Consider the following 14,174-nt stretch of genomic DNA (forward strand, 5'->3'; position numbering starts at 1 on the left):
AACTCCCTAGCAAGAGCAACAAGTTGCCAGACTCTGCACTTTTGGAACTTGCACAGAAACTTGCTCACTACCAGGAAAAGTCCCTACATGGGATTTCTGTCTCTGCCCATGCTCACTGTAGGAGAGTAGGGTCTGCTTCCTATCGTTACCCCCACTTTTTGCTGTGATTCTCTGGTTTTTCGACTTTAGTGTGGCTGTGGACCTGCTAATCAGGCCCACAGCCCAGCTGTTCTCTCTCTAAATTGATACCATGTACTTTAGGTACATATCAGATTGGTTACTGGGTCACCCTTGTGAGCCCCTGTATAGTGTATCCTAGGTACCCAGGGCATAGGTGCACCCTAGGCCTATCAGGGGCTGCAGCATGTATTGTGCCACCCCTGGTTTGCCTTCCAAACTGACACCACAGGTGTTTTCTTACAGCCTGGGTAAGGTGGTGTAATCACCCCTTACTTAGATATAGTATACCTATATCTATATACATATACTAGCGGCCGGTCCCGACGTTGTCCGGGGCAGAAATAGAATGTGTGGCACATCACTTACAATCCACTCCCTGTGACATACGTGATTTATAATGAAAGTGTGAGCAACTGTGCCTCTGAAAGCCTTTTCATTGTAGTCATTGGAAAAAAGTAAACCGTGAGTTTAGCAGCATTAGGTAAGTATCACAAAATGTAAGATTATTTCGGAGCGTTATTTATCATTGAGCTTACACGTCGTTATGTACCTGTTTATTGAAGTTGGTGCTTGAGCCCCCGCCTGAGCACCGAAGCAGTATGAAAAGCTTTGTGATCCCCGCTGTTAGGCTGAGTGGCTTGAGCCCCCGCATGAGCACCGTAGCAATGCCGCGGCCCGTGAAGCCTTGCCTATTGGTGTTTGGCCATGCCCCTCTGACAACGTCCAGGAGGCGCGCCCCGTCAATACGGCTCCCATTCAGGTTTTGCCTCGCACCTCTGACAACGGCCAGGCCCACAACGGAGTAATGTGAAGGTTTTTGTTTACAATGCCGTTTTCGCTTTTACCAGTAATGACCGGGAATGGCGCGCCCCACGCCCCGTGAATGCCAAGCCTATTGGTGTTTGCTGTTTGTTCACGCCCCTCTCACAAAGCCTGTTGGACTTGGCCCGTTTGGCAGGTTCACCCCTGAACTTTTTGCCTTGAAATTATAGTGATTTCTGGTCTTTGCGCACTTTGACACTGTGGCGCAGTGTAAAGTGCGTGCGCACTTGGAGTGCGTGTGTGAGATAGGCCTGCCCTCCCATAGGAATGCATGGGGAATGTATGTGTCCCTGGTAGTTCCTGATGCGTGGGGAGTGCAGGCTCGAGTTTAGTATGTGTGAACTCGTGGGAGTGAATGCTGCGAGATGGTGTATGGGGCATGTATGTGTCTAGAAGGGAAGTGCTACTTCTGGACATTGATGTGTGTGTGCAGAGAGGGTGCTGGAGCGTGATTGGCTGGAGCTGGCTGGCATGCCAGGCTCCAGAAAGTCTGGATGGGTCTGCCCGGTGGTGAGTGTGAGATTAGCATGAGTGATGTGTGGGAGGAGTGTACCTGTGTCCTGGATGGGCTGGGTTTTCCCCACACAATGCTGGCTCCGCCCCCCTGTGGTGTGTCTAACGACCCTAGCCTCCCCAGTGAATGAAATGGGTGGTTGGGCCATCAAGAGTGCTCCAGAACCAGCTGCGACTGGTTTCTCCCCCCACCCTGCACCTTTAGACAAAGGGTTGCTCTGTATAAAAAGAGGCTGTGACCTCTTGAAAAATGTTCTTGTTCCCAACTTGAATCTTGCCAGGGGCGTGCCGCTGCTTGGGCTCAGGGGAAGGCTTGCCTCCCTGAGCCCTGCCCAGCCCCTGGACTGCTGAGATGCTGGAATACTGAAGGACTTGTTGCTTTTTGTGCCTTCATAGCGCTGGGAGCGCTGTATTTTCCTTCCTAGCGCTTGGGAGCGCTTTCCATTGACCCCTGGTGCATGAGAGCTTTATTCTGTGTGCCTAGCGCTGGGCGAGCGCTTTATTTGCCTTCTAGCGCTTGGGAGCGCTATTGATCTCAGCCGGTGCCCACCCGGCGTTATTTGCCCCTGTTTATTACTTTAAGCGAGCAAGTGCCCACCTCGCTGTTTAATGCCCCCGAGATTCACCGCCGCGGCCCGAGCGCCGCAAAACAGGAATTCAGGCACTGCGGTGCCTGACGCGGGGCGGGACTTCCGGTTTGCCGAGGAAGTCCCGCCCGCCGCCACGCTGGGATTGGCCAGCGCCGTCAGGAAGACTGAGCCCGGAGCGGAGTCCCGGTCCCGAGATGGGGGACCGGGTGAAGACCGGTGTGTTGAGAAAGCGGGGCTCTCATGAGGTGAGAGAACCCCGCCCGCTGCCCTGCTGACACCCGCCGAGGCTCCCTTGAGCAAGGGAGGGCCCCGGCAGACCTCATGGAGTCCGGCAGAAACGGCGAGATGCCTCCAGTGCAGCCGGGTGAGTCAGGGCTGGACCGGGGGAGGGGGAAGAGAGGCAGCATTTGAGCGGCCCCGTTTGGTAGCGGGCCGCTCCTCCAGCTGGCTATGAAGTTGTCTTAAAGCCTCGTTGGCTCCCACAAAGCCCCCCCCAGTATTTGCAGAGCCTAGGTGGCTCAATGGGGCGCAGTTGTTCTGAGGGGCCCATGCTTCCCCACACAGCTCTTCCCAGGAGCAGAGCTGATTCCCAGAGCCCCGTGGCTCCATTGTTGGGGGAGAGTTCTTTCTTGGAGGAGCCAGAGTGCTCCAGGGGACACATGAATGTGTTTAGAGCCTAGTGGGCTCCCACGTATTGCGCCTTCCCTACCCCAGAGCCAGAGGGCTCCCACGGCTGATGCCGTTTTGTTCCTGAGGGGCCAGTGAGGGCCCCTGGCGCAGATTTGTTTCCAGCTGCCCAGCAATTAGTGGGCAGCTGCACCGTGTAGGTATTTCTTTCCCTAGGGACATGTACTGTGGACTTTAGGAGTGAGGCGCACTCCTTCATCCCTGGCCTTTCCCCAGCTGCGCAGCATTTAGTGCCAGCTGCAGCGTTTAGGCCCCCTGTTCTGTCCCTCAGCTGCCCAGCACTTTGTGGGCAGCTGCTACGTTTAGGTCTTGGCGCAGTGGCGCAACCTGGACCCTGGGCTTTGATGTAAGTTCATGTTAATGTGATTTCTGCAAAGTGCTCTTTGCTGCACCTCTGAATGTGTTGTTGATGCATCATGTGCCTTGTTCCTTACACCGCTGAACGTGTGTTGATGCGTCATGTGTTTCTCTTACACCTCTGAATGGGTAGATTATTCATCATGTGTTCTCCTGCGCTGCATCTCTGAATGTGTTGATAATGCGTCATGTGCCTCCTTTACACCTCTGAATGTATGCATTGCATCATGTGTTTTGTCCCCAGGTCTATGCCCCTACTTGTATTGTGATACTGAGGTGGTTGTTTTCTCCCTAGTGCAGGTGGTGCTAGTGAGATCCTGGTTACCAGTAGTTACTGGTTGTGTGCTCTATTTTTATATTGTGCTACAGTGATTTTCTGTTATGGTCTAAGTGATATTCCAAGGGCTTGATACTGAGCTCGCCCCCTGACCAGAGTCCCAGGACCAGTGGACTCTATGGTGCCTTCCCTGCCAAATTGCTGGGACTTGTCTGATCTCCCTGGGCCCCTGGGGCCTCGCTGAAGTGTGCCTCGCTCGTTCCCCTCGGCAGCTCGTGCCGGCCGCCCGTCCAAGCCTCGAGCCGCGCCGCTTCGCTGGGCCGCCCGCATCCTGCCTCCCCCTCCTCTTCTGAGCCGCACACATTGGTCGCCCCAGAGAAACGCTTGTACCTTGCCGGCTGCCCGTTCAAGCCTCGAGCCGCGCCGCTCTCCCCTGAGCCGCGCCGCTTCGCTGGGCCGCCCGCTCAAGTTTAATGAGGAGATCACTCGCATTATCCCGTGCAACCAGGACGGAAGGTACTGTCTGATAGGCTATGTTCTAAGTTCTAGGCCTATAAGTATTGTATTCTACGTTCAGAAAGTGCTATTCCTGACAGTGGTCCAGGTGGCCCTGTCTTGTAAATAATCCCTTGTAAATTCTGCCCGTGCCTCTGGCACATTGTAAAGTGTGTGTTTTATCTAATGTGTTTTGGTGTAATTGAAAGGCTATTTTTATATAACCTTGTGTGGAGTTCCCTCTGTGGTGGGCCTTTGGGTGTTTTTGCTGGGGTGCATGCGCAAATACTTAACTTACATCGCCTCCAACTTTAGCCTTGCTGCTCGCGCCACGTTACCTAGAGGGTGAGCAGGGGTTATCTTGGCGTGTAACTCCCTTGCCCTGACTTGGGAGTGGTGGTCTCTGACTGACTTTGGCGAAAGCCCTGGCCAGCCGGGGATCCCATTTCCAACAAAGCCCATGCCCACAAGGGAGTCCTGTAAAGGTTTGTTTGCCGCGCCCTATCGCTGACAGCACAACACCCACGCCCCCAAGGGACTACTTTACTCCTAAGGTTGTTTTACCTTTGTAATGTATATGGGGCCACTTGTATAGCCTATGTCCATCTGCTGCAACTGTCCTTTCCAATGCTGTATTGGGTGTTGTGATTGGTGCTGTGGTTCCTGAGATTACCCGCCTCAAAGGTTTGGGCTCTCTCTTTATTAAATTAGTATAGATAGACATATATGCACCTATAAGCCACTCCTAAGGCAGACCTCAACAATCCTGGAGGTAGAGTGCTTGGTTTTATGTGAGAAGGTGCCCTAGCATGAGTTGAGCCCCTCTGCAGCTTTCAGAACCATCTCCTTATAGCTGTTCTATGATATAGCCATATCATATACTCTTAAGTGCATTATAATCCTCGCGGTTAATGCTAACTTTGGTTTGGCTTTATCAAAACATGTCGTGTAAGGTGTCAAACACTTTGGAATACTACCCCCCGCCCCCCATCAGTTCTGGTGGGGGGGTGGCATTCCACCCTTCTAGAGGGAGAAGACATGGAGTTACTGGTTTACCCGGTTAAAGTTAAACAGAGCCTCAGCATTACAAAATGGATGCTGCTGCCACAGACACGAGTCTGCCCTTCTGCTGCTGGACGAAACTCTGGCAGGGGAGGCCTGGACAATAGGTTTCCTGTCCAGGGAGGTACTGGCACCTCCCTAGACAGTCTCTTAGTGTATTGGGGCAGGGAGGGCTGCATTCAGTGAATGCTTTCCAGACACTGCTTGGGACACACAAGGTGCTCCATGCATTTCCCAGTTCAAACCTGTTGCTGGGGCACTCAGCCCCTGCTCTGGTGCAAAACTGGACAAAGGGGAAGGGGTGTAACCACGCCCACCCAGGTTCCACCAATAGTAGGGGCGTTAGAGTTAGTCCAACCCCTAAACTTACTATAAGTATAGAACCCCAGACCCTAGGACATTAGATTACGAAACTCTGCAACATATATCCTAGACCTTCAACATTCCATTTTGACTGGAAGATGGAAGAAATCTCCCTTGCGGTCAAGGAGTGACCACCCTGTTCAAACAGGCACCAACAGCATCTCTGCTGGTCTGCATTTTCGAGGCTCCCGCCGTATCCCCAAGAATCTGCGACACAGGACATGGACTTCCAGACATCCCTGACTCCGACCTTCGCTCCCAGCAAAGCTGAGACCTGTGGCGGACACGCGAGACGTGGGACCGGAAATCCTGGACATCCTGCATTTTGCTACCTGCACTGACTTCCCGAGGTATCCCGAAGTTGTGCATTGTGGTGCTTGAAGCCCCAGCCCGAGCACCTTTTGCACCGAAGCTCAGAGGCCCACACTCCACGAGTGTCCCGTGGGCCCGCTTTGTGCATTTCAGCTCAACGTGTCTTTGCAGTTCCTAGTCTGTTGGCTAGTGAGCCCCGAAAAAGACCAACCTTTGTTCCAACTTGCTTTCCTGGTTGCTCCAGGCTTGCTCCAACTTCCCTTAAAAGGAGAAGTTCCTCAGACCTTGCTGGTCTGCACCGAAGCCAATCTCGACTTCCTGCATGGGTTGCATTTGCCAAGGCTTGTTTGGTCCAATCCAGATACCGACACTGCAGTCAACTAGATCCTTTGTGGGACAGCTCAAATCCAGCTCCTGGTCATCGTCGCCACCTCCTGGACCTCGTGGCTGAAGAGACAAACTTTACCTTATCACCTGAAATCACCAGACATCTGGTGGCATCTTACTATCGCCGCCCTTGTCACTGGCTAGTGGCCCAGACACTGTCTCCTCTGCTTTCAGGTTCTTCACATCTCTGATCCACCCTTGGATCCACCCGGACACTTTTCCTCTGGTCGCCTACAGCACTTCTTCTCAGCTCTCCATTGGAAATGACGACGAAACCCGACATGAAAAGACACCTATGCACCCGGCTTCCCTGGGTGAGGTAACACGAGTACTCCGGTGCTCCTGTGGGTATTTACTCTCCAAGTGTCCTAGTCTAAAAGGGTTCCATCGCAGTTCACCTCCTTGTGCCCTTTTTCTTTAAAATTGTAACTTGTTCGTTCCCCATAGAAAGTCAATGGTAACCCGCGGCTGTTTTTAGACACTGCACACATCTTCCGTGGGCCTCCTACATCCTAACCTTTGGTTTTCGTGAGTAGCCCCAGCGATGCCCCAGGACTGCTTTCTATTCCTCACCTGGTTCTTATACCTTTTTTTTGTATATGATTTGTGAGGCCCCTAGGGCAAAACGTATACTGTGCACTTCTCGTATGCTATGTACTTTTACCTCTGAACTTATAAAGAGTGCAGAGGGGTTGTGTTTAGAATAAATACATATATATCTGATATATACCTTGTGTGGTGTGCTTTCATTTGGTACTCAAGAGATTATAAATGGTAAAACAACTCGTCTCCAAGTCAGCCTGAACGCTGCTCTCCACAGCTACCACTAAGGATAGCTTTCTATAAGGTTGACTTTATAACCTACCATCAATAAGGTCGATTAGACTTTGTTTCAAGGTGCCCACTAGAACTAGTGGACATCATATACCAGGCTAACTTCTCACATTGGTGTGCAGCGGATGGGATAAGAGCTTGCACTTATTTTACCAAATCATCTTGAGAATATAATTTGAAAAATCACATTAAGGTACCTGTATGTACATATGAATCAAGACTTATAATACATAAGTTCTACTGAACTTAGCAGTTGTAGCAGTTGTAGGTGGTAAGGGCTTAGCACACCCTGACTACAACTCCTAGAGAGGTTCTAGTATGAAACAAGTAGTGTAGGTAGGTACACACACCACACCTCACTAGTCATGGCTTTAAGGGCAGGAGCTAGTGCCTCTCTGCCAGGTGTCAGCAACGAGCAGATATCCTAATATGACACATTCACATTCCATGACTTAAGGGGATTGTGTGTCACAAGAAAATTAAAGCATGACAGAGTCCCACCACCCACCATCTGATAGATATCTTAGTGGCATATGACTTAGCAAAAGCATCAGATCTAGATACACAGAGTAAGAGGGATGGGGGCCATCCATCATCAGAAGAAGATCATAGTGGGGATTCTGAAGATGATGAGGATGCAGACCAGGAAGTGGTTGATGAGCCAGACCTGGGAGAGACATGACTATCTGGAGATGGAGATAGCCATGGTGGGCCTTCCTTCATTCCCTCAGGTAGGCCTACTGGTGTACCTAGAAGACCGAGATCTTACTCAGGTGAATCTCACCATTCTAGTTCATCAATAGGGTCCTCTGCCTCATCTCACAGGAGGAGAACATCCCCTGAGAGAAAAGAGCATGAAGCTAGAATGAAAGAAGTCAAGCTTAGGATACAGAGGCAACAAGTTGCCCTGGAGAAAGAGACCCTAGCTCTTGAAAGAGAGAAAACATTGTGTGGGCTAGAGCTCACTGGTGGCAGAAAAATCCCTAGTGGTAGGGATAGGTCTTATGACGATAGAAACCTAAGCAAGATTGTCCCTCCCTATCAGAGTGGGGATGACATCCACAAATGGATAACTGCTTTGGAGAGGGCCTGCAAAGTACATCAGGTACCTCAGAGTCAGTGGGTAGCAATCTTGTGGCTCTCGTTTGCAGACAAAGGTAGATACAAGCTCCTCACTGTTAGAGAAGAGGATGCTGACAACTACAATGTCCTGAAGAGTGCTCTAATAGATGGGTTTGGCCTACCCACTGAACAGTATAGGTTGCTGTTCAGAGAATACCCAGAAGACACAGACTCAGGAATGGACAGACTTTGTAGATTGTGCTACTAAGGCTCTGGAAGGCTGGCTACTGGGCAGTAAAGTAAGTGACTATACAGGATTGGATAACCTTTTAATGAGAGAACAGATTCATAATAATTGTCAGAACCAGTTATTGCATCAACACCTGGTTGACTCTGATTGGACCTCTCCACAAGAATTGGGTAAGAGGGCAGACAAATGGGTCAGAACCAGGGTGAAGCAGAAGGTGCAGAACCAAGATGGTGACCAGAAGAAGCAAGACCAAAAGGGTGGGGAGAAACCAAAAGACCAGAAGTCTTCTCAGGGTCCCCAAAAAGCTTCTAATGGTGGGGGTTCCCAACAATCCAAAAATAAAGAAGGTCCAAAGAAACCCTAGTGCAAGATTTGTAAAAGTAATTCTCACTGGACCAGTGATTGCACCAAGAAGGAGACAGCTCCAACCACCATTGCCCCCAAGTCAACTGTTCCCCCTAGTTCAGCTCCAAGTGGTAGTTCTCAACAGAAGGGTGTAGTAGGGTTAACCCTGGGAACTGAGATGGACTCTGGCCTAGTCAGAGTACCAACTCAAGCTATTTTGATCTGTGATGGAGGCATGGATATGTCCTTCCCTGTGAGTCACAATAACTTGGGCAAGTAGAGCCATACTACTTTAGTCAATGAGAAAGAGGCTCAGGCCTACAGCAACACTGGGGCTAGTGTCACAATGGTGGTACCTTACTTTGTGGACCCTGGACAGATAATACTAGGTGAAACATACCTAGTGACCAATGCTAGCAATGTCACTACCACACACAGTATGGCAGTTGTTAATTTCTCCTGGAGAGGGGTAACTGGCCTCAAGAAGAAGGCTGTTAGTTCCGACCTCCCTGTAGACTGTTTGCTTGGCAATGACCTAGAGGCTTCAGCCTGGTCTGAAGTGGAGTTTAGGACACATGCAGAAATGTTGGGCATATCGGCACATGTGCTTGCTGTGACTAGGTCCAGATCAAAAATTGCAACACTGAACAGGCACTGGATTCTGGAATAATGGACCAGTTGCCTAACAGGACAAGGAGCAGTAGGGTTAAGGCTTTGCCTTCCCCCTGCCTCAGAATGAGGATCAGCCTTCTGAGGAAGCTGATTATGGGCCTGAAGAAGGAACTGTCCTAGAAGAGCTTGAACCTGATCCGGTTGAGTTTCTTGGGACAGGGGGACCTTCCAGGGCAGATCTGAGACGGGCGCAGTTGGACTGCCCTTCTCTTGAACCCCTCACACAGCAAGCTGCTGAGGAGGCTGCAGGGAATGCTAGTGGAACCCATAAGGTTTACTGGGATGAAGGGCTCCTATATTTAGAGGGTAGAGACTCCAAGCCTGGTGCTTCCAGGAGGTTGGTCATACCTTTGGCATTCAGGGGCTTCCTTTTGACACCAGCCCATGATATTCCCTTAGCAAGACATCTTAGCCAGAACAAAACTTGGGACAGGCTTGTCCCTCATTTTCAATGGCCCCATATGTCAGGAGACACCAAGGAGTTTTGTCGCTCCTGTGTAACCTGTCAAGCCAGCGGCAAAGCAGGTGGCACTACTAAGGCCCCCCTGATACCACTACATGTGGTGGGGGTCCCCTTTGAAAGAGTTGGGATAGACATTGTTGGACCAATGGATCCCCAAACCGCCTCTGGGCACAGGTTTATTCTGGTGGTAGTGGATCATGCCACCAGATACCCAGAAGCTATACACCTTAGGACCACTACAGCACCTGTGGTGGCAAGAGCCCTTTTGGGAGTTTTCTCAAGAGTGGGTTTCCCGAAGGAGGTTGTATCAGACAGAGGTGCAAACTTCATGCCTAGTTACCTAACTGCAATGTGGAAGGAGTGTGGAGTGAACTATAAGTTCACTAAGTATGAGCGCAAAATCCGTTCCGCTCGCGGATTTTGCGAATTTTCGGTAAATTCGCGATCCGAGAACTCACGCGAATTTACCGAGAATTCGCAAATCCGCGAGCGGTGGATCCGGGGGTAAAAGTTGAAGCCTGGCCTGTTGTAACTATTTTACGATGGCGCCGGCAAGCTGCCAGGGCCATCCTAAAATAGTTACTAAGTTAGCTTCAACAGGAAGCTCTAATAGATAAAATAAAGCAGGTGCTCGATTTTATCTATTAGAGCTTCCTGTTGAAGCTAATTTGGTAACTATTTTAGGATGGCGCTGGCAGCTTGCCGGCGCCATCGTAAAATAGTTACAACAGGCCAGGCTGGTGTGCTTTCTTTTCTTCCCAAATCTACCGTCGAAAAACAGCTGTGATGCTGGATAGAGGCCTTTGCATCCTTGACTTTCACGAGCGCAATCCCTTTGCTGTTCCTGTGACCAAGAGGGTCTGTCTCTTCATCTACTGCTCTCTGATCGGTCTCAGACCTTTTACACACACAAGAGGCATGTGCACTCGCATGGAAGCCCCGCCCACACACTCGCGGTGTGCACCGTCTTCCCGCCATTGACCCACTATGATGGACAGCTCACCCAAGGGACCCCTGCGCCCTTCGGGGCGATTGCATAGTAACACACACATGGTCGCTGGAACTAGTTGAAGCTCAAATTCAGTGACTCATTCATCTGCCCAAAAACAATCGTGCATGTCATCGAGGCTGGGCAGGTGTGCCTTCTTCCCAAATCTACCGTCGAAAATCAGCTGTGATGCTGGATAGAGGCCTTTGCATCCTTGACTTTCACGAGCGCAATCCCTTTACTGTTCCTGTGACCAGGAGCTTCTGTCTCTTCATCTACTTCTCTGATCGGTCTCAGACCTTTTAAACACACAAGAGGCATGATTGTGCACTCGCATGGAAGCCCCGCCCACACACTCGCGGTGTGCACCGTCTTCCCGCCATTGACCCACTATGATGGACAGCTCACCCAAGGGACCCCTGCGCCCCTCGGGGCGATAGCATAACACACACATGGTCGCTGGAACTAGTTGAAGCTCAAAATCAGTGACTCATTCATCTGCCCAAATCCGCGGATCCGCAAATCCGATCCACGGATCGTGGATCCGCAAAATCCGCCCATGCTTAAAGTTCACCACACCCTATCACTTAGTGCAATGGTCTAGTTGAATGGTTCAACAAGACCTTAAAGGGTATGATTAAGGGTCTCTCAGAAAGTTGAGGCGGAGATGGCATATCCTACTACCCTGCCTTTTGTTTGCTTACAGAGAGGTCCCACAGAAGGGGGTTGGCTACAGCCCTTGTGAAATTTTGTTTGGGCATCCTGTAAGAGGACCCCTTTGTCTGGTGAAGGAAGGATGAGAGTTACCTCTCAAACTTCCCAAACAAGACATTGTGGACTATGTACTTGGTCTCCGCTCCCGGATGGCTGAGTATATGAAAAAGGCATTCAAAAACCTTGAGGCAAGTCAGGAATTGCAAAAGGCCTGGCATGACCGAAAGGCTGTGCTGACTGTTTACCAGCCAGAACATAAAGTGTGGGTGTTGGAACCAGTGGCCCCAGCAGCTCTCCAAGACAAGTGGAGTGGACCCCACACTATTGTTGAGCAAAAGGGGGAAGTCGCCTATTTGGTTGACCTTGTAACTCCCAGGAGCCCCCACAGGGTGCTTCATGTTATCAGACTGAAACCATATGTTGACAGGGCAGACATGGGCTTGCTCATGACTACTGATTAAGGACAGGAGGAAGAGAGTGACCCTCTCCCAGACCTGCTCTTTCAGAACCCTGATGATGGTTCAGTTGATGGTGTAGCCTTGGCAGGCAGCCTCAATGACCAGCAGCAGAGTGACTGCAGACAAGTTCTGCAGACATACAGAGATATGTTTTCACTGACTCCAAGTCAGACTACCTGGTGCACTCATAACGTGACCACTGGGGACAATCTGCCTGGTAAAAGTAAGATTTACATGCAACCTGATCATGTCAGGAACTGTATAAGGACAGAAGTCCAGAAAATGTTGGAATTGGGAGTTATTGAACCTTCAGATAGCCCTTGGGCTAGTCCAGTAGTCCTGGTACCAAAACCTCACACCCAAAATGGTAAGAGAGAGATGAGGTTTTGTGTAGACTACAGAGGTCTCAATGCTGTCACTAAAGCAGATGCCCATCCAATACCTAGAGCAGATGAGCTCATAGATAAGTTGGCCTCTGCCAAATATCTGAGCACGTTTGATCTGACAGCTGGCTACTGGCAAATCAGGTTAGCTGATGAGGCCAAGCCAAAGACAGCATTTTCAACCCCTAGTGAGCATTATCAATGTGTGGTGATGCCCTTTGATCTGAAGAATGCACCTGCCACATTTCAAAGGTTGGTGAACAAAGTCCTCTCAGGCCTGGATGACTACTGTGCAGCTCATCTTGATGATATTGCTGTCTTTAGTTCCTGAAAAATGTTTTTTTGGAGGCCCAGCAAAAGGCAGGCGCAACTATCAAGGCTACCAAAATCCAGACCATAATGGACTGGGTTGCTCCAACCACCCAGACTCAGGTCAGAGCTTCTTGGGCCTGACTGGGTACTATAGGAGATTTGTCAATTGGGTATGGTTCCATTGTGACACCCCTGAATGACTTAACTGCTAAAAGAATTCCTAGGAAAGTTCAGTGGACAGTCAGCTGTCAAAAGGCATTTGATGACCTGAAGCAGGCCACGTGCACTGCTCCCATTCTGCAAAGTCCAAACTACTCCAAAGAATTCATTGTTCAAACAGATGCTTCTGAATTGGGGGTAGGGGCTGTACTATCACAATTGAATGAAGAAGGTCAAGACCAGTCAGCAGCTTTTATTAGCAGAAGGCTGACCCCTAGAGAGAAACGTAGGTCAGCTATTGAGAGGGAGGCCTTTGCTGTGGTTTGGGCCCTGAGGAAGCTGAGGCCATACTTGTTTGGTACTCACTTCACAGTTCAGACAGACCACAAGCCCCTCTTGTGGCTAAAAGGGATGAAGGGTGAAAATCCCAAACTGCTCAGGTGGCCCATTTCCCTACAGGGGATGGACTATACAGTGGTACAAAGATCTGGGAGTAACCAGGCCCGGACTGGCCATAGCGGGCACCGGGCAATCCCCCGGTGCGCCGCAAGGGTTGGGGCCAGTTTTGAGCCCCGGGGGGCCGATATTGTTACAGGGCCGTTTTTGCAGCATAGCTGCAAAATAGGCCCTGCAACAAAATCGGCCGAAAACCGGCCCTAGCAAAGCGCTCGGCGGCACCTCCAGCCCCCCCGAGTGGGGGGGGGGGTGCCGGCCGAGCACTTTGCCAGGGCCTGTTTTAGTTCCCAGTCTGGCCCTGGGAGTAACCATGCCAATGCAGATGAACTCACCAGATATTTCCACTTAAATCATGAAGACTCAACCGGTCAAGGTTAGTTTAATGTCCCTGCGTAGGGGGAAGGGTTGTGTAGGAGAGTAGGGTCTGCTTCTTATGGTTACCCCCACTTTTTGCTGTGATTCTCTGGTTTTTCGACTTTAGTGTGGCTGTGGACCTGCTAATCAGGCCCACAGCCCAGCTGTTTTCTCTCTAAATTGATATCATGTACTTTAAGTACATACCAGATTGGTTACTGGGTCACCCTTGTGAGCCCCTGTATAGTGTACCCTAGGTACCCAGGGCACAGGTATACCCTAGGCCTACCAGGGGCTACAGCATGTATTGTGCCACCCCCGGTTTGCCTTCCAAATTAACACCACAGGCCTGTTCTTACAGCCTGGGTAAGGTGGTGTAATCACCCCTTACTTAGATATAGTATACCTATATCTATATACATATGTAGACACATATGAACCTATAAGCCACTCCTAAGGCAGACCTCGACAATCCTGGAGGTAGAGTGCTTGGCTTTATGTGAGAGGGTGCCCTAGCATGAGCTGAGCCCCTCTGCAGCTTTCGGAACCATCTCCTTATAGCTGTTCTATGATATAGCCATATCATATACTCTTAAGTGCATTATAATCCTCGCGTTATTGCTAACTTTGGTTTGGCTTTATCAAAACATGTTGTGTAAGGTGTCAAATACTTTGGAAT

This window comes from Lissotriton helveticus, chromosome 11 (assembly GCF_964261635.1).
Source record: "Lissotriton helveticus chromosome 11, aLisHel1.1, whole genome shotgun sequence".
Classification (NCBI taxonomy): Eukaryota; Metazoa; Chordata; class Amphibia; order Caudata; family Salamandridae; genus Lissotriton; species Lissotriton helveticus.